This window comes from Heterocephalus glaber, unplaced genomic scaffold, assembly GCF_053883595.1.
Source record: "Heterocephalus glaber isolate CG9 unplaced genomic scaffold, H.glaber_assembly_v1.0 deba00000738, whole genome shotgun sequence".
NCBI classification, from domain to species: Eukaryota; Metazoa; Chordata; class Mammalia; order Rodentia; family Bathyergidae; genus Heterocephalus; species Heterocephalus glaber.
The window spans coordinates 3,433,419-3,457,203 of NW_028258161.1; the positions used below are offsets into that span (position 1 = coordinate 3,433,419).

Consider the following 23,785-nt stretch of genomic DNA (forward strand, 5'->3'; position numbering starts at 1 on the left):
CCAGAAGTGCTCGGAGTTCAGGGGAGAAACGCTGTGATAAGTACTGTAAGAAGTCTTCCGATACAGGTGTGTAGGGGCATCAACTCCTCTGAAGTTCAGGGGCCCGAGGAAGGGCTGTTTGGAAGGAGTAGGCCTTGGAGATGTGCAGTTAGGAATACACACAGCAGACGCAGGAGTTAGGAATGAGCCTGCAGGTAGTTCAGTGGGATGGAGGTCAGAGTGTATAAGGCCCCAGACCAAATCACTGGGAGCTGGGTCTGTACCTCTGAAACTCACTGAAGGATGATTAGAATGGTGTGAGGCTGAGGTCAGAGAAATCACGGAGTGGTGTAATGATCGGAAAAAGGAGGAGGAAGAGGAAGGGGAGGAGAAGGCAGAGGGGGACCTAACTGAAGGCTATGGGGTGTGAAGAGTTCAGATTCGGGAGCTAGTGAGAAAGCACATTTGATAGGGCTTGGAAACTGACACATGTGGGCTTGAAATAGAGGGTGGATAAGCTGATCCACGGGGTCGGGCCTTGGGAAGATGGGCTTACTTTGAGAGGGTGGGGCCTCTGGAGATGAAAGATGTGAGATGGAGGAATAGGAGTGTCAGCGGAAGATGAGAGCACATTTGTATCTGTGGAGTCTGAGATGCTACTGAGACATCCAGATAGAGATTTGGAAGACAGCTGAGTAGCCGGCTCTGGAAGGGAGGGGAAAGCTACGGTGGGAAATACAGATTTCAGAGGGTTTATGTGACCAGGACTTAAAGCTTGGATTCCTTGGTCGAGGCCATCAGGGGTGATGTGTGAAGGAATTAGCAGAGAGATAGAGCCTTGTGGTGAATGGATCCTGAGAAAGAAGCTCTGTGAGTAAGAGAAAATCCTAGAAAGTTTGATATTTTAAGAAAACTAGTTGTGACACCTATAATCCTAGCACTCTGGAAGGCTGAGGCAGGAAGATCACATGTTTTAGCCCAGCCTGGGTAATTAAGTGACTTAGCAAGATCCTGTCTAAAAATTTTACAAAAGGGGATGGGATGGGAATGTAACTCAATGCAAGGGCTCTGGGTTCAATTCCCAGGACCACAAAAGAAAAAGGAGAAGAAACCAAGAGAGAGTGAAGTTTTAAGAGGAAGTTTAGCTATGGAGAGAGATGAAATGTGCTTTTCACTGAACTTGACCGTTGAAAAGTCTTTGGTGTCCGCTAGGTTGGAAGGAAGTATAAATTAAGAATAAATTCAGTAATTTTCATTGCCCATTTTAGTAAATGGCTTGCCTAACAATCTAATTGCTCAACCCAGAAACCTAGGATCCACCTACGATTCTCTTCTGTCCTTTATCACCCCACATCCAGTCAGCTCCCCTATCTCTAAAATACATCTGACTGGGTATGGTAGTGCATGCACACCTGTAATCCAAGCACTCTGGGAGGCTGAGGCAGAAGGGTCACAAGTTCAACCCCAGCCTGAGCAGCTTGGTGATGTAGCAAGACCCTGTCTTCAAAATAAAAAAAGGGCTGGTACATCAGTCAGAATTTACTAGAAAAACATGTATAACAGAAGATATATAAATATATATGAATTTACAAGACTGGCTCACAGTGGCCACCCAGAGTCAGATGAGGAAGAGTGCAGAGGGTCCGTCTGCACACCAGAGACGAAGAACTTGGAGGTCTGGAGCTCACTGCAGTGCGATGGGTCTGCTGCGGTGGAGGCTGAAGAGTCTACACCCGCAGGCTCCCTGGAAGCCAGGAGATGACGCCCTAGGGAAGACTGGAGCTCCTCCGGAGGGACAGAAGCAGCGGCCCCCTCCTCAATTCCCCTGTACACCATCCAGGTGGTGGAGCCGCCCGGCATGGAATTGCAGAGCAGACTTGGCTAAGCTTCTCTTAACGAAACTTCCCAAGTAGACACAATCGCTCCACCATCACAGCTTGGGACGGGGCTCAGTGTGAAGTTCCTGGGTTCAATCCACCCACAACAACACACAAATAAAACACACCTGATATTGGTTTCCCCCATGTCTGCACTTCTGGCATTTTAATCGACGTTGCCATCATTTCTTGCCTATTTTACTGTGATTACCTCCTACCTTGTCTGCCCATTTCCTCCTCTTGGTTCTTTTCAATCTGTTTTCTTTTTTTTTTTTGGTACCGGGGATCAAACTCAGGACCTTGCGCTTGCAAGGCAGGCAGCAGAACCACTGAGCTAAATCCCTGGCCCTCAACACATTTTTATTCAACTACAAGAATGACTTTGTTAAGATGCAAAACAGATCACGTTGCTTTCTTGTTTAAAATACTTACCGGCTTCCCATTGTACTTGGAATGAAATCCAGACTTCTCCCCATGGCCTTACAAAAAACTACACAGTCTGGCTTCTGTCTACTGCTGTGACTTCAGTTGGTGTCTTTTGTTGCCTTGCTCACTGTATTCAAGCCTGCCATGTCTGCTGTCTGACACCCATTCTCAACTCAGAACCTTTGCACTTCCCCTTCCTGCTGCTTGGAATGCTCTTTCCTAGAACTTCTTGGTGCTGACTCCATTTCGTCACTGAGGTCTCAGCATGTGTTGCTTCCGGACCACCCCGACTCCAGAAGTTACTATTTACTGGCCCTTTGTTTACTTCCTTATTGTAATTCTCAGCTATTGGGTTTTTCTTCTCTTTCTGTTTTTCTCTCCACCAGAGTCTGGGCACGTGTCTCGTTTATGGAAGTGCCCCTTGTGCTTAGCACAGTGGACATGACGACAGGTGCTAGTGAATATTGCTGAACAGCAGTGAGACACAGGCCAGTCTTGGCAGCAGTTTGTTAGTAGTTTGCAATATACAGTCAGGATTTAGAGTGGCACACTGTGAGTACTCAGTAAGTGTCCACTGAAAGATATTTTTTCCAAGTGTGATTTCATGCACTATCTGATTATTTTCACTCTTTAATTATCATTTCGTATTTCTTCACAGAAATTTCTTCTCTTTTTTTGCCCTTTGTAATTTTTATTTTGAGACATGATCTTGCTAAGTTGCCCAGGCTGGGCTGAAATTTGTAATCCTTCCGCCCCAGCCTGCCCGAGTGCTGCGATGATTATAGACATGTGCCGCCACATCTGGCTCATGAATTTACATTCATAGGCTACTTTACACACCATGATTTTGAAATTACTAGTTACTAAATATTTAAATTATTTTATCATATTTTTGCACCTAAGTGTTTTATAAATAGAATTTTTCTGTTTTTTCATGCTTGTTGACTAAATTTAGATTTGAGACATACATTTATTTATTTATTTATTTGGTTGATTTTTTGGAGACAGGGTCTCACTTTGTAGTGCAGGCTGGCCTTGAACTCACTGTAGCCCAGGCTGCCCTAGAATTAACGATCCTCCTACCTCAACCTCTTGAGGGCTGTGATTACAGGCGTGCACCACTATACCCGGCTTAGATTTGAGACTGTAGACTTGTGGTTGAAATCCCAAATCTTGTTACTATTTTCCTCAGCTTTCAGAGGTTTTACATGACCAGGACTTAAAGCTTGGATTCCTTGGTTGAGGTCATCGAGGGACAGTGTATGAGGGAAAAGCGGGGATGGGCTGTAAATGGAACCTGAGAAAGAGGCTCTGTGAGTAGGAGAAAAACCTGGAGAGCCTGCTGCAGAGTGCTGCTCTGCCATAAAGATAAACTTGAGTCATTTGTAGGAAAATGGATGCACCTTGAGACCATAATGGTAAATGAAATAAATCAGACACACAAGCTTAAATAGAACATGGTTCACTATGTGAGAAACCCCACGTAAAGATAGAGCAAAAGAAAAGGTGATGGAAGTTAGGGAGATAGATCTTTCTCAAAGGGGAAGGGGATTGATGAAGCGATGCGGGGAGAGGGAAAAGGAATTGGGTTGTGTTAGGTACATGTGCCAACTTCCCACCAGGAGTGGAAACATTATGTACTACACACATGTACTAATGCAATGAAATTTTAAAAAGAAACCGAGAAAAGCCAGTATGATGGTGCATCCCACTACCGGTACCTATTTACTGGTTGGAACTGTAAACTAAAAACTTTGAGGGACGGGGGAACGTAGCTCACTGGTAGACTTCTTGCTCGGCATGTGAAGGACCGAGCTTCAATCTCCAGCACTGCAAAAACCAAAGACAACTTAAGTCTTTAAAATGTATATTAGCATATTATACATATATACACACACACCTATACATATAATTGTATTTCTACCACTTGTTTTTACCCCAACTCCGGAATATTCACTAGACCCCCGCCAAAAAAGAAGAGATAGAGATAAGTCTAAGTGAAACACAGCTATATAAAATGTATATACATGCAAATGTATTTTCATAAGCTCATTACGTATGTATTCAATTCAATGAACACTTACTGGGCACCAGACACTTTTATGGGCCGGCACTGCAGGGAGCCTAGATTCTAGTGGGAAGTGCTAGACAGGATGCATGTACTCAAACAAACAGTGCCTACCACGGGGCAGATCACGTCCCCGAGTCACTTCTTTAGAGAAAATATGATTCACCTGCCGTGAAAATGTGCTGCAATTTTTTAAAATATGGAGAATGCTTATTTCCATTACCAAACATTTTTAAAATGTACAAAAGACACATTGTAGAGTCTCTCGAGTTTTTAAAATGTGACTTAATTAAGGAAACACGGCTTTGCAGAATTATTGCCACCTCCTCCCCATCTCGTAAGTAAGATTTAGTCTGCCTACTGAATCTCTCGCATTTCTTTCCATCCGCTCCGCCGAGGCTGTGGGTGCAGCCACAGTACACCTCTTGGATGATAAGAGCCTGCTGACTGGGGACTGGGGATTTTAAGTTGTATCTTTGAATTCTCCACGTAAGACATGCCACTCACCTGTGCCTCCACCTTGGGAGCCGTCATTTCAAAAGGGAGAATAAAATGGCTGCTCTGGCATAGAATTTGTTACACATTAGTTCGGTCATTTGCCCCCCACCAAGGGAATTTGATTATTTGAAGAACTAGAAGCATCTCCTTATGGGCTCGGGTATCATATGGCTCTGATTCATGGTCCCCAAGGCTGGTGAGATAGGAAGCATCCATGTATTTTGAGTGATATTCCTTTTTTCCTTTTCCTCTTATACTTTGCCAAGAGCTTGACATTAATGATGCCCTGGAGTCCGGCCAGAAGTCCTTGGGATTTTGACTGCAGTAGGAGGGCAGAGGTCAGTTGATTTTGAAACCATTCATAATGCCTGAATTGAGAAATTATAGTTTTTCTCCCGGGACCTTTATATTTTTGCCCTTAAACTCTTGTATTTATTATCTTTTCCAGTGCATGAAGTGGCTATAATTTTGTATCCTTTTGTAATTTTCCCTTGGTTCCATTAGACTTTTATCCAGGATGATTTCATTGATACATAATTCAGTAAGTGAGTCTTTTTTCTCTCTCTCTTACAAACGCAGTCATTTTTGAAACTGATACTTTGTGACAGCTCTGACCTATTATTTTCCTTGCATGTAACTTGAGTAGTTTTCTAGCAGTGGTGATTCACTGTACCCAAGCTTTAGGTATCTGATTGAGATTAGAGATGTAGTATATCTTTGCTAATCTTATCAGTTATGGTAGATAAAATTACTCCATAATATGAAATCCACAACTTTAGCTTTCTTAATTCAGGTTGCAATCAGCTAGTCAAACTTTGGTCAACTTGAAGCCAGATGTGCCGGTGCACACCTGTAATCCCGGCTCTTGGGAAGCTGAGGCAGGAGGATCTTGAGCTTGAGCTTGGCCCAGCCTAGACTGCATAGTGAAACCTTGTCTCAGTTATCAAAACATAAAACAAAACAAAAACTCTGATGAACTTGGAATGAACGTTTTCTATACTTTGTACCCTAGAGAAACAAGTAGTGCTGTAATGAGCAGAGGTGATGCTGGCTTGTAATCATGTTCAATAATAAGGATTTCAAGCCAGAGCTGCTGAGGAGAGGCAATTTCTCCTTCTCATTTCACATTAGAAGTCTGCAGTGCTTATCTGCAGTTCCAGAATTTCTGAAAACCAAAAGTTTTTCTTAAGTTTTTTTTTTTTTTTGGTTCTGGGGATTGAATTTGGGACCTTGCGCTTGTGAGGCAGGTGGCAGAACCACTGAGTAAATCCCCCGCCCTTTCCTAAATTTGATACAAAATTTTTGGCAGTGAAGTTCAACCTGATCTAATGAGACTGCCTGAAGTGTGACTTTACCTGGTTCATGACTGAAGTGTTTTACCCCAGAATTTTTTTTTTTTTTTTGGTACCGGGGACCAAACTCGGGACCTTTCGCTTCTGAGGCAGGTGATGGAAGCACTGAGCTGAATCCCCGGTCCCAGATATGTAATGCTTCATGAATTTGCATGTCATCCTTGCCCAGGGGACATGCTAATCTTTTCTGTATTGTTCAAGTTTTAGTCTATGTGCTGCCGCAGCGAGCACATCACCCCAGAATATTACTGCGTTTGATTGTGGGCGCTGGCCTCTACCCTGCTGGGGCTGTTACTGAACAGAAAGTGGGTGTCGTGTCAGTTTTCTAAAATCTGAAAAATTCTCTATTGTGAAACTCATCCTGCCTCCAGGGTTTTTTTGTTTGTTGGCCTGTACAGTATTTCATGTCTGAAATTTTCTTCTACTATTGTAAATACTAAAAACTACAAAGTATATTTCAGTTCTTTTTTATCCCCCGGTGCAGTACTGGGATTGAACCCAAGGTCTGATGTATCTTAGGCAAGTGCTCTGTCCCTGAGCTACATCCCCAACCTTTTATTTATTTCACTAAATTGGCCGGGCTGGCCTCCACCTTGAAGTCCTCCTGACCCAGCTTCCTGACTACCTGAAATTACAAGTGCCTGGCCCCACACCCAACTATATTTTATCTCTTTAAGTATTTCCATACATAAACCTGGTGGGCTTTCCACTTCTGGTCCTTCTTCACATTTTTTTCTTAATTTGTGCTAGTTTGGACCCAGCCTTCCTCTTATTCAAGGGGTTTGGGACTATAAACCGGCTCGGGTCTGGGAATTGCTTGCAGGGCCCTAATTTTTATGTTTTTCTTTGTTTTGTTTGTGGGGGGAGAGGCTGAGGCTCAAACCCAGGGCCTGCTAGGGAAGCGCTCCACCACTGAGCTGTGCCCCCAGCCTCTTGACTAACGTTATGATTCAAGTTAAACTTTCGTTTTTTGTGCTAGAACCTTGATGGCGAACCTTTCAGAGCTCTCAGTGATAAACCAGAGCCCATGCTGCAGCACACATGCCATAGGTTCGCCACCACTGAGAATTTTTCTTCTTAGAAAGATCAAGTGAGAGTTTAGCAGACTTCCTGCCTCTTTCACTTGTAGGAATACTGTGATCAGCCAGCCAGCACCCCAGCCCTGAGAGGCTGCTGTGATTCTGCCAGGTGCTAGGTAATGGTGCCCACCTGGCCTTTGGCAGTGACTGCCTCCAGCTGGCCCCTGCACCCCAGCCTCAATTTACCCCCGTAGGTGCCCAGTGCAGGGGCAGTGGTTCCCACTGTCAGCTCTCGCCTGCAGAGAAGAGTGAGTGAGGGGCTCTTCAAGGACCCTCTCACGTGTTTTTCAGACACATGCTGTGTCCTCTGAACATGCCCAGGATGGGCGAGTAAACCTTAGTGATTCATCGAACATTTCAGTCTCCTGATGCCTTTGAATCCCTTCTTTCATGGTAAACCAAGGCATTTCATATTCATCTACTGTGGGCCACTTTGCTCCACATTTCAGACAGCAAACCAAACTCTCACTGTCTTCCAACTTCCGATCCCTTTCCAGCTCCTCAGGGTGAACCCTTAAAGGCAGAGGATCTGTGTATTGGGCCCATATCAATAAATTCAACCTGACCCATGTTTATGTTCCTTCCGCCACACTCCCACACCCTTGCTGTCCATCCCCACACATTCCCCGTATTTGGAACATCTAGCAGTTCTTTGGATTGTACTCCCTGTGGGTCACACTTGGGACTGGGGTCTGTCACAAGTCTAGAGTGTGGGGGCCGTGGGGAGGCTCTGAGGAGAATCTTTGTGGCTTCCAGGCACATACAGGGGTGGGGAGGTGTGTGTTAAACTGTCCTCAGGCAGAGCAGGATTCATTTCAGAAAGGAGTACAGTGACTGATTTTACTGCAAAGAAGATTCGTCAGAATTTAGGGGTTCATCGTCTCCAGCTTCTTCAGGGTCCTCCATTCCATCCCAGTCACTAAATACCCTTACTTTAGTAGTTGGCACCCTACAAGATTGAGAATTTATGTTGTAATTCAGCCACTTGCAGGATGAGAATCTAGGTTTGAGTTTTAGTAATCCTAGCTCTGTAACTAAAGGATCTCTTTCAGGGGAGACAGAGGTTTCTAGTCAATAATACAATTCTTTTCTTTTCTTTTCTTTTTGAGACAGGGTCTTGCTATGCAGTTCAGGCTGGCCTCAAACTCATGGCAGTCCTCCTGCCTCAGCCTCCCCAGTGCTGGGATCACAGGCGTGCACCACCACTCCTGGCAGTAATACAGTTCTTGAGCTGGGAATTTCAATCCCTGAGTTTATCCTTCCTCTTCTTTGTCCAGTGACATCAGGAGCAATCAGCCAATTTCATTATACTCATTAGTTTATGGGAAAGTGTTCAAAGATAATCATGACAAACGATTACCTAGCACAGTGTTGGCAGATCTTTTAGAACTTTCAATGATAAATAGCCCACTGTGGCACATGTGCCATAGGTTTACCACCACTGACGTAGCTCCTTGCCTTTTGTAAGTGTTCGATTTGGAAATATCCAGGGGTGATGTTTTGCATTTGTCTCTATTGCCATGTCATGCCATGGACTATCAGTGGACTCTGCAATAGGAAATAGACTCTTTAGTGTCTTTAAATCTAATCTGATGAGAGTCAATTCCAGAAACTCCAGCATCAGTCCAGAAAACACTCTAAGATTCTGTTCTTCTAGAACCTGTCTAGCACCAAAATCTGTATTAGTAGGATTCTCCCAGGAAACAGAAATAGTAGGTGTGTGTGTGTGTGTGTGTGTGTGTGTGTGTGTGTGTGTGTGAGAGAGAGAGAGAGAGAGAGAGAGAGAGAGAGAGAGATAGGGGAGGAGGAGAGGGAGGCTGATTTTAAGATATTGACTTACAGAATTTAGAGGCTTGCAGGGTAGGGTGGCAGGCTGAAGACTCAAGGAACAGCTGCAGTTTGAGGCCAAGGCACAATTTCTTCTTTCTCGAGGAGGTCTGTCTTTGTTATATTAAGACTTCCCCTGATTGGATGAGTCCAACCCATGTTATGGAGAGTAATCTGTTCACACAGAGCCTATGAGTTTCAATGTTAACCTTATTCAAAACATACTGTCACAGGAAGATCCAGAATAATATTTAGCCAAATATCTAGTTGCTGTCACGTACCCAAATTGACATATAAAATTACATACACATCATACCAGTAATGAGCAATAAAAGATAAGTCATAACTAGAGGTGTCAGATTGTCGGGTTTCTTGTAATCTTAGTTTTGTCCTTTGCTATCTCTGTTTCAGCACTTACTGTTCACACCTTGTGTGATTTAGCTTTCTGTTGCTGTGAAAAATACCCCGTAGAATTCATATGGGAAAGGGTTCATTTTGGCTCATGGTTTCAGAAGCTTCAGGCCATGGTTGTTTCGGGCCAGTGGTAGCATAGAGCATCATGGAAGAACATGTGCTAGAACAAAGATGCTCACCTCCTGGCAGTAAGGAAGCAAAAGAGAAAGAGACAGGAAGAGACTGGGGTGCCCGTGTCCCCTCCAAGGCACACCCCCAATGACCTAACTTCCTCCCGTTAGTGCCCAGCTTATAAAGGTTCCACCCTCTCCCAATAGTGGTGTGGGCTGGGGACCATACCGTTAACCCAGGTGCCTCTGGGGACATTCCAGATCCAAACTAGCACATCATAACTCAGTGCTATCTGATTTCTGTCTTTGTTCTACTTGACACGTTGTTAAAGACCATCTGAGGTTGCCAAGTCAACTGATGTGTTTCAGGCCTTGTCCTTCTGGACCTCTCCACTTTCCTTGCCATTGTTGGCCACTTTGATCTTGTTTCCTTTGCCTTTGACCTGACTCTGATTCTCTTCTTCAGGTTCTCTGCCCACACCCCAACATCAATTTTCCTTAGGTTCTGTTTTCAGCCCTCTGCCTGTCTTGCCCTGTGCTCTTTTTTGGTGATCCCATCTGTTTTTTGGCAATCTCATTTTTATTTGTTTTACCACAATGCCTGCCTGGTAGACACAGACATTTGGTAAGGATGTGTTGAATAAATAATGACTCTCACGTACATCCACAGGGCTCTGACCTGCAGACTCTTATGCAGTGGTTATCACTTGGCATAGGACACATGTCTTAGTCACTCTTTTTGTTGTTGAGACTCAAGTGCTCACTTTGGCAGCACATATACTAAAGTTGTTGAGACTCAGTACCCAACAGCAACAAATTAAAAAGGGAGAGCTTTATTTTGGCATTTTTAGAGGATGCAGTTTATAGTCTGCTGGTTCCAGGGCAGAAGCGCCATGGGGGAAGGGTCTGGCAGAAGAAAGCTGCTCACATCAGGGTGGCCAGAAAGCAGAGAGAGGAGGGAAGATGGGGAGGGAGAGACATCCTTCTAAATCACACTGCCAGTGACCACCTCTTCCGACCAGGCCCCATGTCCTTGGCACATTCAGCTGTCCTGCCCCATAATCCAGTTGCCTTTCAAAAGCCCTGCCTGTTGCCAAGGATTTAGCTCAGTGGTTTCACTGCCTGCTGCGCAAGTGCAAGGACCCAAGTTCAATCCCTGGTACCAAAAAAAAAAAAAAAAAAGCCCTGCCTGTGAGTGTATCAGGCTTTTGGGGGACATCTAGATATAAAACAAACAACACACATCTCTTTGAATGTCCAGGGGAACCTCAGACTCTGTGCTCAGAACTTCATTCCATCTGTCTCTCTCTGCACTGAGCCTCCACCTCCACTCCACTGGATATTGTTCTCGCGTTTAGCTGTCCCATGTGCCTTTCTCTCAGTCACCTGAGCCAGAAATGAGGCCATCATCCTGGAGCCCCACCTTTCCCTCACCCCACATCCCTGGATTTAATCGGTCCTGCCATTGTTTCCCTTCTGTTGCCAAATCCACTGTCCCTTGGGCTGGAGAAAGTGTCCATCCTTTACTGTATTATTGCAGCAGCCTCCTAACAATTGCCTGGATGCCACTCTTGCTCCCAGTTTCTCTTGTGGGTGGATTTACTGGGCCACTCTGCCGAGATCCTCCACCCTGCCATGATCTCTGGGAGAGACACAGGTCCTCGGGGGACCCGTCCTGCCTTCTTTATCTGCCATCCCCTTCCTTGAGATGCTGTTTTATGCTGTCTCAATTTTGTGTGTATCTATACGCTTCTGATTACCTTTTTCCCTGTTTACCAACATAGACCCCTACATATCTTTCCCATCTCAGGTATAATCTGTTTTGGGGGGGTTGTTAATAAATTTTATTTTATTTTATCCCATCCCCCCCCAAGTCCCCTCCCCTCCCTATGTACAAAAGTTCCTTTCTCCCGCCCTCCTCCCCTGTTCCCCTTCCCTTTTGAACACTTTCTTCCCATTTCCCAACATCCATTTTCCATCTCAGTTTGGGTTTGTTTTTTTTTCTCCTTTGTTTTTTTTTGGGGGGGGGTACCAGAGATTGCATTCAGGACCTTGTGTTTGTGAAGCAGGCGGCAGAACCACTGAGCTAAATCCCCGGCCCCTGGTTTGTTTGTTTTTAAAACTGAGGATTGAACCCAGGGCTTTTGCACTGAGCTACATCCTCAGGCCTTTGTATTTTCTTATTTTGAGGCACTGAGTTACCTCAGCTGGGCTGGAACATTTGGCCTCCCATCTCAGCCTCCCCAAGCATTGGGATTACAGGCATGCAGAGCCACACCTGATCACACCGAGCAGGTATCCCCAGCATGGCCAAGCACCTGCCTCTTAAGCTTCCTCGCTGTCACTTTATCTAAAATTATCTCTTTATGGGTCCCTCCTCCAAATCCAGGAACTGTTTCATTCATCACTGGGTCTCCAATGCTTCGTCTGGTGCCTGGAACACAGTGTGTGGTGCATATGAGGCGAACCTTGGGCATCACCCCAAGTGGGAACTAAAACTTTAGAGCAGACAGAGAGTGCAAACAGGGATGAGTTCCTCCCAGAACTGGGGGTCTCCAGATCCAGGTTGTCATAGTCCCCAACTTATGGTTTCGCTGTGGATCTGATGGTGACGTTGCCCAGGGGAGGAGGTATCGAGCCAGGGTCTCAAGGACCCGCTACCCAGTAAGACGATAATGTCAGCTCACTAACTCACAGCAAGCTTTATAAATCCTGGGTGGTTGGAGGGCTTAGGGGCGTTGGGTTTTCAGTGTGTCTCCAAGTCCCAAGGTGGATTGTCCTCACAGTCGCCAGGGGAGCAAGGGCCGGCTCGGTGGATGTGTATTGAGTGACCCCAGAAGCTCTGGTCGTCAAGCTGTGTAGCCCAGATCCCTTTCTCTCCACAGTGGGAACCTGACTGCCCGATGCCGAGGGCGAGTTCAGCCACCCTCGTCTTCTCTGGGCTTGGTATTGGCGACTGAATGTTAGATTTCTTGTTTCAAAATTGATTATCCCTTTCCCCACTCCCTGCCTCCCTCTTTTTCTTTCTTTCTCTTTACCTAAGCAAGTCTATGTTAGTGTCAGAGTATTAATTGCACTAGTTTTATATGGAAAGAATGTTGAATTTCAGAGTCAGAATGTTCGAAAATAAATGTGATCACAGGCAATAGCTCACGTCTTACCAACAGCGTGGTCACACAGTAAAATTTGCACACTGATCCCCTCTTTGCTCACATTGCTCTACTTTGTGCTCTTTTCATTTTCTTTTTTCTTTTTTGTACTGGGGATCAAACTTAGGACCCTGCGCTTGTGAGGCAGGGGGCAGCACCACTGAGGTAAATCCCCGGTCCTAGTTTGTATTCTTTCTACTGTTCACAGCTGGAAACACATCCCTTTGTCTTGTGTTTATTCGTCCATGACTTTCCCACTAGAAAATCCATCTCCACGGAGGCCCAGGAGTGTCAGGGACACAGTGCTCAGCAGTGTGCAGTTCCGTACTTGATGTTTGTTACTTGAAGTTATTAAGTGGAGGAGCGTTTGCATTTCTGGAGTAATAATGAAGGCTTGCTGAAATTGTAGGGTAGGTGGTTTCCTTACACGTGTGCAGAGGTTGAGCTCTGAAATTCCCTGCAGGCACTGCTGTCCCATAGTCCCATACACAGTGAGTGCTGGCCTGACCCCAGGGAAGGGCCCCTGTGCCTCATCTACACCTCGCCCACTCACTCGCACCGTCCTCTCCCCATGGAGCTGTCACTGCTGGCTCCTGAGGAGTTGTTCCTGCTGCGCTTCCCTTCCTCCTGTCGCTCTCATCTGCCCTGACCCCTGTCAAAATGTGCCAGCCTCAGTGTGTGGTCTCCCAGTACCGTCTCCTCTGCAGCATCAGAGCTCTGGAGGCTTCCCGGCCTTCCCACTCTACCTGTGGTGCCTACTCCTGGCTGCCCCTCTCTTTCTGGCCTGACTCCACTCCTTCCCTCGGAAACTCTTCTTCCCCAGCCTTCTGTCCTTTCATTGTTCCCACCTGGCCCTTCCTCACTCCTGAAAACCTGTCACCTCTTTTCCAGCTGTTTTTTGCTTAGGGATTTGCCCCTCCACCCCTCTCTTTGTACTGGGGATTGAACCTACGCCCTTTCCACTGAACTCCATCCCCAGCCCTTCTTTTTAACTTTTTTTTTTTTGAGACAGGGTTGCTCTAAGTTACCCAGGCTGGGCTGAACTTGTAAACCTCCTGCCTCAGCCTCCCAGTGTCCACGCACCACCATGCATGACCTGTTATTGTCTCTTTTTAGATTGTTCTTGTGCAGTATAGAGATGTTGTAGAATTTCTAATTTAAGAAACCCTCCTTTGGCCCTGTAACTCCTTCGGCCTCATTGCTGGGCTCTGAATCTCACCGGAATTTCTCAGGAAGCGCCCACCCTGCAGCCCCTGCACCCAGCCCCTCCCCCACCACCCTGCTGAAATTCTCATGTCGGGACGCCCTACCGAGGTCCCGAGTCATGCGGAAGACGCCAAATCACCCCACTGCAGACAGGCAGGTCTGCCCACACCCTACTGAGGTCCCAAGTTGCGCGGAAGACACCGAATCACCCCGCTGCAGACAGGCAGGTCTGTGCACACCCTTTTGAGGTCCCGAGTCATGTGGAACACACTGAATCAGCTCGTGCCCCAACAACAATCCACTGGACCGCCCCCCCACCCCACCCCCACCCCCACCCCCACTCCTCTGTACAGCCACCTGGTTCTACACTGCAAAGATGCAGAGGACACCAGACCACCAGACCAAGGTACTGAGTCCCACTGCTCCCAGCCCAGAGGTAGGGGCTTCTGAGCCGCCATCCCACTGCTCCTGGTCCAGAGGAAGGGGCTTCCCAGTCACCATCCCTCCTGCTGCTCCCAGCCCACAGGAAAGGGCTTTTGGGCCACCATCCCTACTGCTGCTCCCGGCCCTGTCCCACCTCTCCCAGCTCAGAGGAGGTAATCCATGCAGGTGCTAACAGGCCCCCCCCCCATCGAAATGATAAAACACATAAATAAGTCTCAAAACCAGACTTCCAGATCACCTACAGCAACCCCAAAGGGAAATGAGATGGAACACTCTGATACTCAACCACCTGGACCCACTGAACTGGCAACAAAAGGGGATCTGGAAAAAATGAAATCAGAAATAATTTCTCAGATGACAGGAGAAATTGTGCCCCTAGTGCAAGACATGATTAATAAATCTAGAGAGGAGCTCAGGAACATGATGGAATCTCAACTTAGGAAACAAATGGAATCCATTAAACAGATGCAAATAGATTTCCAGGACATGAAAAACTCCATTGAAAGTCTACACAGTAGAATGAGCCAATGTGAGGACAGAATTTCAGATATAGAAGATAAGATTGCAATTAGTGACCAGGAAAAGAAAAATTGCTTCAAAATTATAAGGGAACATGAGAAATCAATCCAGCAGCTGCTAGATGATGCAAAGAAGAATAACATAAGACTGATTGGAGTCAATGAAGAAACAGGAGAGAGTGCAGATGACATAAAAAATCTCTTCACAGAAATAATGGCAGAAAACTTCCCAAGCAGGGGAAAGGAACTTGACATACAGATAAGTGAGGCATATAGGACTCCAAATAGCCTTGATCAAAAAAAACCCTACACATAGGCATATAATTGTTAAGATTCCAGAAACACAACAGAAGAACAAAGTTCTACAAGCAATTAGAGAAAAGAAACAAATCACATACAAAGGAAAGCCCATCAGAATCACAGCAGACTTCTCAACACAAACCATCAAGGCAAGAAGAGCTTGGAGTGACATATTCCAAGCCCTAAAAGAAAACAGCCTCCAACCCAGATTGATGTACCCTGCAAAACTAGCTTTCAAAATGGATGGAGAAATAAGATACTTTCATGACAAAGAGCACCTTAAGAACTTCATGAATATCAAACCAGCACTCCAAAGAATTTTACACAATATCCTAGGAACAGACATTGAGGATCACAACCCCAGGAAGCAAAGCAGAATGAACCCATCTGGCATGATAAGAAATTAAATGTAAAGGGGGAGAACCCAACAAAAAGAAAAAGTCATGACAATGACAAGTCAATACGTCTCAGTTATAACCATCAATGTTAATGATCTCAACTCACCAATCAAAAGAAATAGACTGGCAGAATGGCTCAAGAAGCAAAATCCAACAATATGCTGCATACAAGAAACAAACTTCATTCAAAAGGAAACTCATAGACTGAAAGTTAAAGGGTGGAAAACAATACTCCATGTGACAGGAACCCCCAAAAAAGCAGGAGTAGCTATCCTCTTTGCAGATCAAATGGATTTCAAACCAACAATGATTAAGAGAGACGAAGAAGGACACTACATCCTTGTAAAGGGAAGAATCCAAGAGGAAGAGATGACAATCATAAATATCTATGCACCAAACACTAGTGCATCCAACTATATAAAACAAATACTAATGGACATGAAAAGTCATATATGCACTAATACAATTGTAGTGGGGGACCTCAACACCCCACTGTCACAAATAGATAGATCAACTAGACAAAAAATAAGTAATGAAATACTAGAACTCAATGAAACTCTTGAACAAATGAACTTAACAGATGTTTACAGAGTGTTCCACCCCACAAAATCAGAATACACATTCTTCTCAGCTGCACATGGGTCATTCTCCAAAATAGACCACATACTCACACATAGAACATGTTTAAGTAAGTGCAAAGGAATTGAAGTTATCCCCTGTATATTATCAGACCATAGTGCAATGAAATTGGAGATCCATAGCAAAAGAAACTCAAAAAATTTCATAAACACATGGAAATTGAACAACACACTTCTGAATAACCAATGGGTCACAGAGGAAATTAAAGAAGAAATCAGACAATTCCTTCAATTAAATGACAATGACAGTACAACATATTGGAATCTATGGGACACAATGAAAGCAGTCTTACAAGGGAAATTCATAGCAGTGAATATGCATATTAGGAAAACAGAACGAGCCCAATTAAATAACCTGATGCTGAACCTCGAGCTTCTAGAAAAAGAAGAACAGGACAACCCCAAAGCTCATACAAGGGAGGAAATTATAAAGATCAGAGGAGAAATCAATGCAATGGAGACTAAGAGAACAATACAAAAAATTGATGAAGCCAAGAGTTGGTTCTTTGAAAGAATCAACAAAATGGACAAACCCTTAACCAACCTTGTCAGAAAAAGGAAAGAAAAGGCCCAAATCCATGCAATTAGGAATGAAAAGGGTGAAATTACAACAAACCCAGCAGAAATCCAGAGGATCATCAATACCTACTTCCAGAACCTATACACCAATAAGATGGACAACACAGAAGAAACGGACAGATTCCTAGATACATATGAATTACCAAAGTTGAACAAAGAAGACCTGAAAATTCTGAACAACCCAATATCAACCAATGAAATTGAAAATGTAATTAAAAACTCAACTAAGAAAAGCCCGGGCCCTGATGGCTTCACTGCTGAATTCTACAAGACATTTAGAGAGGAACTGTTGTCACTACTGTTTAAACTCTTCAATGAAATTGAAAGGGAAGCAATACTCCCAAATTCATTCCTGGAAGCAACTATCACCTTGATCCCCAAATCAGAGAAAGACCCAACTGAAAAAGAGAACTATAGGCCAATCTCACTAATGAACATAGATGCAAAAATCCTTAATAAGATAATGCCAAACAATGCAAAAGATCATCAAGAAGATCATACACCTTGATCAAGTGGGATCAGGGATGGTTCAATATACACAAATCAATCAATGTAATACACTCTATCAATACAGCCAAGGACAAAAACCATATGATTATCTCCATAGATGCAGAAAAAGCATTTGACAAAATCCAACATGCATTTATGATAAAAACCCTACAAAAAATTGGAATAGATGGTCTCTATCTCAAACTGATAGAAGCCATCTATGAAAAACCAACAGCCAATATCATACTAAATGGTCAAAATCTGAAATCCTTCACACTAAAATCAGGAACAAGACAAGGATGTCCACTATCACCACTCTTGTTCAATATAGTTCTGGAAACATTAGCCACAGCAATTAGACAAGAGAAAGAAATAAAAGGAATAAAGATAGGAAATGAAGAAGTCAAATTGTCATTATTTGCAGATGACATGATACTCTATATAGAAGACCCCAAGAACTCCACCAAAAGTCTTCTAGACTTAATAACCAAATTCAGTCAAGTAGCTGGTTACAAGGTCAACACACAAAAATCAATAGCTTTCCTCTACACCAATGACAGACTCACTGAGAGAGAAATAGGGCAAATAATTCCTTTCACAATAGCATCCAAAAAACTGAAATACCTAGGAATCAACCTAATGAAAGAAATCAAAGACCTCTTCTCTGAAAACTATGGCACTCTGAAAAGAGAGATTGAAGATGATATCAGAAAATGGACAGACATCCCCTGCTCCTGGGTAGGAAGGCTTACTATAGTGAAAATGGCCATATTTCCAAAACTGCTATATAGATTTAATGCAATTCCAGTCGAGATCCCAGCAGCATACTTCATGGACCTTGAGAAAACAATCCAAAAATTCATTTGGAACAAGAAGAGACCCAGACTAGCAAAAGCAATTCTAGGTAACAGAGACATGGCCGGGTATATCTCAATCCCCAACCTGCAACTATACTACAAAGCTACTGTGATAAAAGCAGCATGGTACTGGCAAAGAAACAGACCTGAGGACCAGTGGAACAGATTAGAAGATGCAGAAACAATGCCAGACACACTCAGCCATCTCATCTTTGATAAAGGAGCCAAGAGGTCTACTATCTCAAATCTATAAAGAATTTAAAAAGATCAGACCTCCCAAATTTAAAGACCCAATCCGAAAATGGCCATCTGAAATGAACAGACATTTCTCAGACAAAGAAGTAGAAATAGCAAATAAAGACATGAAAAAGTGTTCAACATCACTGGTCATTTGAGAGATGCAAATGAAAACAATGCTCACTCCAGAAAGAATGGCTGCTGTCATGAAATCCAGCAATAACAAATGCTGGCGGGGCTGTGGGGAAAGAGGAACCCTGCTCCGCTGCTGGTGGGAGTGTAGACTGGTGCAACCACTGTGGAAATCAGTATGGAGATAACTCAAAGAACTAGGACTGGAAGTCCCATTTGACCCTGCTATTCCACTGCTGGGGATCTTCCCCAAAGAATTAAATGAATCATACCACAGTGATATATGTGCACCCATGTTCATAGCAGCACAGTTTGTAATAGCTAAAACTTGGAAACAGCCCAAATGCCCATCAACTGGAGACTGGATAAAGAAAATGTGGTTTTTAAATAAAATGGAGTACTACTCAGCCATAAAAAGTGAGAAATTAGAGACATTAATAGCTAAGTGGATGCACACTGAGGTGATACCCAAGTGAAATAAATAGGACACACATGTATAAATACTGAATAGTTTCTCTGGTGTGAGAAACTGAAAGTGTAAATAAGGACTAAATATATACTAGGTAATGTAAAATAGGAAGAAAAGGGGCAAAGGGGAAGGAAGTGGGAGGGCTAGGGGAAAGGATAGAAGGGAATGGGATTAATATGAGAAAATGGAAAAATAGGAACAAAATCTTTGTAAATAGGGAGGAATGGAGGGGTTGAAGGGAGGGCTGTGCAAGGGTGAAAAATAAGAACCAAGAGAGACTATGCAAAGGTGCAAATTTCCAACAATGAATGTCATTATATTGTATACCTAAAATGGACCAATGATTAGAATGAATAATCAATAATGCAAAATAGGAAGAAAAGGTCCAAAGGGGTAGGGGTAGTGGGAGGGGCAGGGGAAAGGAAGGAAGGGAAAGGAAAAATGCTGAGAAATGGAAAAAATGGAAATAAAGTCTTTGTAAATAGGGAAGGGTGGAGGGGGTGAAGGGAGAGCTAGGAATGGGGAAAAAATAAGAACCAAGATGCATTATGTAAAGGTACAATTCCCAGTAAGAAATGTGATTGTGTTGTATACCTACAATGTACCAATAAAAGAATTTAATATAAAAAAAAAGAAAGAAATTCTCATGTCGGGTCACTGGGCAGTGTTGGTCCCTCTCTGGGGCACCGGAAGAAAGGGTGACTTTCTTCCCCTGTTCAGCCACTTTCACGCATGTCCCTACCTCCTCCTGCCCAGGTGCTAGAGACCGAGGCTCCTCCACCCAGCGCTGGGGGCCATCTTCGTCTGTAGTCCATGACATCTGCTCCTGGCTTTCAAAGGGCAGCTTTGGGCCACTGACTCCCCCTGTGTGCTGTGCAGCCTCCCCTCAGACCTGCACATCCGTGTGCCTCCCGGACTCCATTTGGTGGGCTTGAGGTTTCCTGGATGGGTCAAACAGCATTTCCAGAAAATGCAGGTAGGTTTCTCTCTAGTTAGATCTCACACTCTGTGAGCACCTTTATGCAGTTGCTGCAGAAATCCAGGCGTTCTTCTTTTCTTTTTTTTGGTACCTGGGATTGAACTCGGGTCCTTGCACTTGCGCAGCAGGCAGCGAAACCCCTGAGCTACATCCCCGGCCCTCAGACATTCTTGACTCAGCCTTTCTCTTCACTTCTATGTCCATTCTGTGTGCTAGAAAGGCCGTCGTCCATCTCTGTCCTCTCATCTCCTGCAGTCCAGGTCACCACTGCCCCACAGTGCTCTGGACCTACCACAGCGGCAGCTTCTTCCTCCTCCTCTTCCTTGTCCTCTTCTCATAATTTTATTTTTTTTCTTTGAGATAAGGTCTCACTATGTTGCCCGCTATGTTGGCCTTGGTGTCCTGGGCCTAAGTGATCCTCCTGCCTCAGCCTCCCAAGAATTTGGGAGTGAGACAGTCAGAGACCATAGCAGGGATAAAGGACAAATAAACTCTTGGGTTCTTAACCTGCTATTCATTAAATGCATACAGTAACTTGTATTTTCTTCTGAGATAGACAGGGACTTAAAAGCAGGCTTTGCTAAAAAAACAAAAACTATGACTCTGGCGGGCCAACAGATGCCCAGTAGGTAACTAAAAGCAAAACAAAGTTGACCTTGCTTGTAGCTCCGGGTCAGTCCTTTCAGGAGGTCTGTCTACAGCTGCCCAAGCAGTTTGCCCAGATTCACCTCATCAGGTAGTGGCGCACGTGTTATTGTGTTTCTCTTTTAAGGCAAAAGATGTTAATGTAGAGTTGTTTTTTCTAAACCACAACCTCATTGTTCCAGTTTAATTGAAGTGTAGGTGCTTTTCGATGCCTAAGTGGGTTTGGGGTTGCAGTTTGGCGCTTGGTCTCGAAGAGGTTCGCCGTGGCTGACCGAGTCTGCCGCAGCACCTTCCAGACCGAGTGTGCCAGTGCCCCAGCGTCTCTGTGGCCCTGGAGTCGTGGTCACCTGGGGTGCAGCTGAGCCTCTCAGGACAGAACAAACCCTCTCTGGGGACTGTTGCCCCTCCAGGGGTGAGATTCCTGCTGAGCTGGAAAACCAGGACTGAGATCACGACCGAGGAGACCCCAGCCCGCCACAGCGCCCAGTCAGACTGGTCCCCTCAAGCTGGGCTCCCTTCCTGTTGATTGTGCTCCTTTGTTAAGGGCCAGCTTGATCTTTGTCAGCTCATCAAGCTGAAGTCCCTTATCATTTTCTCTTATTTCCAGTCAAAGCTTTTCCCTTCCAGAAGAATCAAGATACATCCTGTACAGGTGCAGTGTTCCCTATGAATGTTACCACTATGTATATCTAACATGTACGGATAAATTAATTTCTATAAAAGAGCTTTTCCCTCCAAATCTGTGCTTTAGTTTCCATGATCACTAAAAGCAAGGACCTGTGACACTAGCTGGTGACAGGACTATAAGCACATGCCATGGGCCCTGGCCAGGAGCTTCCTAACTGGCTTCTCTATTCCTGCTCATATTCTCCTCTAGTCCTTCTCATTTTTCTGTTTAAAACTCTGCAGTTCGCAGCTTTTGGTGGAGAAAGTTGCAGGCACCCTGACCACTTTGGACTTGGAATCATGTTGCATGACAGATTCCCAGATCAGCGCCATCCTGCCTGCCCTCAGCCACTGCCCGAAGCTCACCACCACCTGTTTCTATGTGAACAACATCTCCATGTCTGCCCTGAAGGATCTGCTGGGCCACACTGCCAGCATGAGCCACTTAAGTCTGGAGCAGTATCCTGGCCCACTAGAAAGCTATAATGACACGGGCGACCTGCAACCAGGGACATTTGTCCAACTTTGTGCTGAGCTCGTGGAAACCCTGAAGGCCATAAGGCAGCCAAAGATGGCTGTGTTTGGTTCAGATCCCTGCCAATATTGTTACCACCGATTCCTCTATTGCATGGAGGCCTCTCCGTGTATCTATGATTGCAAAAATGTCAGAAGTTTTCTCCTGGACTTTTGGAATCAGAAGCCAAGGAATAGGATTTTCTATAAGAGGATCCAAAAAAGTCTAGACCCCTGCTTTTTGTGAGTGGAAAAGGGACAGGTAAAACTGGGGGATGGGATTAGAGGATAAAAGGGTTTCTGGAAAGCAATGGGACATTGGACTTGTGTCCTTGCAGTCAGAAATATGAATCTGAATTCCTAGGAGTGGATTCAAGCTTCAGAGTTGCATGAGGGTGGTGCCACTGAGAGGATATTTGTAGAAAATTGGTCAGAAATCAAGGGAAATTTGGTGGATATCACCCCATACCCATGGCCCATTAGCCTGGATTCCAGTTCAAATGTAGAAAAACCCGTGTGTCATTAATGAAAGAAGACCATGCGCTATCTGAGCAAGGTACCCAAGGGCTTGGGCATCTAAACCCTGTTGGACCATTCTGACCATTCCTTTTCATTCCTGACTTCTCTCGCGGCATCTGCCATGTCCCTCCAGGACTTACGGTTTTTCAGTGGATGAAGGTACACAACGTTTACACTTTCAATAATTAACAGACCATCTCTCCAGAGCATAGTATATTTGGGAACAGCAGAAAATGAGTTCTATGTAATCATGCTTTGGGGGACATCTTTCTATTTGGGCCAAGGGAAATAAAAGACCAGACCAAATGGAGAAAAGCCAACCTTCTACACAGCCATAATGCTGGGACCATTGAACATTTTGTATCACTGATACAAAGTCCTCCAAAGGAGGACAAATGTACCTCTCTGGGCTAAAGGAATATATTGTAGAAAGAAATGATGGTGGCTTAAAGGTTCTTAAAACTCCCATTCTCATATCTGTCATTTTGTCTTTTTGAAGGAGTCTCTATGGCTTGACAGTCTGCTCACTCATATTTTTACTTACTTTCTTTTTACTACAAATAAAAACAAATGTATTTTCAATGTGAGCTTATGGAAATTTTTCCTCTGACTCTTGTCAAATTGAAGTGTAAATCCAGTGAAGGGTTTTGGACCTTGTAGAAAGTCAGAGACCTGAGTGTGAGCACATGCACACACACGCACACACACAGACACAGACACACCTGTGCATCTTCATGCACACAAAACAGGGTATAGCTTTCTCTTCAAAACTGACTAATAAGTTTCTTTTGTAAGAATGTTTTTAGTTTATGCCTTGCACTCTAAGTAACTATTCTGGAGGAAACAATACAAAGTGTAATAACTATTGGAATTGTCTTTTAATTTGATTATGAAATTTTATTTTTTTCTCATAAAATAAAAAAGAAATAAAACTCTGCAGTTCTGAGCCAGGCTTGGTGGTGTGGTGCACACCTGTAATCCCAGCACTCTGGGAGGCTGAGGCAGGAGTATCTCAAGTTTGAGCCCAGCCTGGGAAGTTTTGCAATATAGCAAGTCCCTTTATCACCCTAAAAAAATAAAAATGGGCTGGACACATAGCTCAGTGAGAGGGCTCTAGGTTCAATCCCCAGGACACACCCTGAAAAAAGCCCTGTACCCCTAAAAACAAATAGAACTCTCAATCTTTAAAGGAAAACCCTCAATTTTATCAAATTATCCTTGTTTTCCACAATACCAGAGGCCTGATATTACAAATATGTATGTACATTGTTTAATTATATTATAGGCAGATACTGTAATAATACTTTTCAAATAAAAAAGATATTTTCTGGGCCGGGGATTTGGCTCAGTGGTTCCACCGCCTGCCTCGCAAACGCAAGATCCCGAGTTCGATCCCCGGTACAAAAAAATAAATAAC

General features: G+C 44.4%; 1 protein-coding gene and 1 non-coding gene across 4 annotated transcripts in view; one reads left to right on the top strand and one right to left on the bottom strand.

The window, feature by feature from the left end:
• Mpzl1 (myelin protein zero like 1) overlaps window positions 1-23,785 on the top strand; it is a 70,354-nt gene that overhangs the window by 1,599 nt on the left and 44,970 nt on the right. The gene's annotated exons all lie outside the window — the stretch shown is intronic.
• LOC147829121 (U6 spliceosomal RNA) lies at window positions 6,325-6,431 on the bottom strand. The gene has a single exon (XR_015449601.1). It is a non-coding gene; the product is annotated as a U6 spliceosomal RNA (small nuclear RNA).